Source organism: Pipistrellus kuhlii, unplaced genomic scaffold, assembly GCF_014108245.1.
Source record: "Pipistrellus kuhlii isolate mPipKuh1 unplaced genomic scaffold, mPipKuh1.p scaffold_m20_p_1, whole genome shotgun sequence".
Lineage (NCBI taxonomy): Eukaryota > Metazoa > Chordata > Mammalia > Chiroptera > Vespertilionidae > Pipistrellus > Pipistrellus kuhlii.
The window spans coordinates 88,322,917-88,325,340 of record NW_023425404.1 but is presented as its reverse complement, the minus strand read 5'-3'; positions in this window follow the sequence as shown (position 1 = coordinate 88,325,340).

The window sequence follows — 2,424 nt, the reverse complement described above, 5'->3', positions numbered from 1 at the left end:
AGGAACAGGATCAATACCAGAACCCCATGGTCTTGCCTATAGCCCGTGACTCTTCCCCCATGATTGGCTTGTTGGCTAGATTATACTTACCTCTCAACCTGCTACATCCTCTGAGGTAGCTCCCTCCCTTCTCTTCCCTCTCCTTCGATAATTCTTGCCTTTTTTTTTTTTTTTTAAACTCCTGCCCCCTTTTTACTCCAGCTGTGTGAGTGAGGTCCCGCCCCACTCCCAACAGGCTGGAGCCAGACAATGGGCCCTTATTCTGGGCAAAGAATCCCTGCAGTGTCTCCCACCCACTGAGGCTCCCTTCCAGGCCTGGGGTGATGTGGGCAAACAGCACTGTGGAGGGCAAAAGCCATTGGCTGGCAGGACAGAGGATGGTGCTGACTGAAGAAATCCCACAGGAGGTTTACATTGTAAGCACCACTCACAACAAAAGCCTGTCTTTTATTCCCAGTTCAATTTCTCCAAGTGGGTATCTCTCAGCCATCATTAGTTTTGGGTTTTTATTTTTCTTTAATTATCTTTTTAAAATATGTTTTTATTAATTTTTAGAGAAAGAAGGGGGGAGGGAAAGAGAGAGAGAGAAACATCAATGATGAGAAAGAATTATCAGTTGGCTGCCTCCTGCACACCCCTATTGGTGATGGTGCCTGCAACTCAAGCATGTGCCCTGATTGGGAATCAAATCAGTAACTTCTTGGTTCCTGGGTTGATGCTCAACAGCTGAACCACACTGACAAGGTAACTTCTGAGTTTTTAAAGATTTACCCTCTTGGTCTATATTCTTTTTTAAAAGCTTATTTTAGAGAGATGGGAGAAGGAAGTGAAAGAGAGAGAGAAACAACCATCAGTTGCCTCTTGCACATGCCCTAACCAGGTATTGAACCAACAACCTGGGTATGTGCCCAGACTGGGAATCAAACCCATGACCTTCTGGTGCACTGGTCATACTCCCAAGGCTGGTCTTTATTCTTTTTAGGTGTTCATCTTTGCATATGATAGTCTCTTTCATTCTTTTTTCTTTCTCTTTCTAAGTTTCTCTTTTTCTATTCCTTTGTGTAGCTTTCCTGTCCCTATTTCTTTCTTTTTTAAAACAGAGATGCTTTAATATATACATATATATATATATATATATATATATATATATATAATTGATTTTTTTACAGAGAGGAAAGGAGAGGATAGAGAGTTAGAAACATTGATGACAGAGAAACATCAACCAGCTGCCTCCTGCACACCCAGTACTGGAGATGTGCAGGAATCAAACCTGGGACCCTTGACAGGAATCGAACCTGGGACCCTTCAGTCTGCAGGCTGACGCTCTATCCACTGAGCCAAACCGGTTAGGGCTGTCCCTAATCTTAAAAAAAATTGTTTTGTTTTGTTTTGTTAACTTAATCCTCACTTGAGGATATTTTTTTCCCATTGCTTTTCAGAGAGTGAAAGAGAGAAAAGGCCGAGACCGGTTTGGCTCAATGGATAGAGTGTTGGCTTGGGGACTGAAGGGTCCCGGGTTCGATTCCGGTCCAGGGCATGTACCTTGGTTGCGGGCGTATCCCCAGTAGGGAGTGTGCAAGAGGCAGCTGATCGATGACTCTCTCTCATCGATGTTTCTAACTCTCTATCTCTCTCCCTTCCTCTCTGTACAAAATCAATAAAAAGTATATTTAAAAATAAATAAATAAATAAATAAATAAAATAAAAGGTATTAACACTATGTTGAGAGTTTAAAAAAAAAAGGAGAGAGGAAAGGAGGATGCTAGGGAGGGAGGGAGAGAGGAAGAGAAGGAGAGAGAGAAACATTGATGTGAGAGAGACACATCCACTGGTTGCCTCCATCAGGAATCGAACCTATGACCCTTTGGTGAGCGGGCTGACAGTCTAATCACTGAGCGACACAGGACAGCTCTGTTTCTATTATCTTTTTTTCATTTCATCATGTTCTCTTCCTTTTTTTCCATGTCTTTTTTCTCTCTAAGTTTCTGTATCTCTATCTTCACGGTTCTCCTCTCTTGCCTTTCGGTGTCTCGTGTGCTTATCTCTCTCTCTTCAAGTCTCATCTCTGATCTTCTGTCCTCCATCCCCTGCTGTCACTCTGGGATGTGGATCTGAAGGATCTTCATCAGTCACCGTATTCTCCTTTTCACATAACTCCCTTACTCCTCTTTCCTGGTAAATCCCAGAGGCCTCTGGGTCCGGCTGTGGGGTTATTCTCCAGTTCACAGATTTAGAAGCTGAAGCTCTGGCTGTTGGTACCAGGCTCCCATCCCTGGGTTTCTTCCTCCACGTCCCCGCCGTGCTCCTGGTCGGGCAGGACTTAGGACCTCGGATAGCTCCGGGAAAGTGCGGAGGTGTCTTGGACTTCTTTCTCGCGAGAGCAGGGAGAAAAGCCTTAGAAATAGAGCGGGAGTCTCGCGAGAG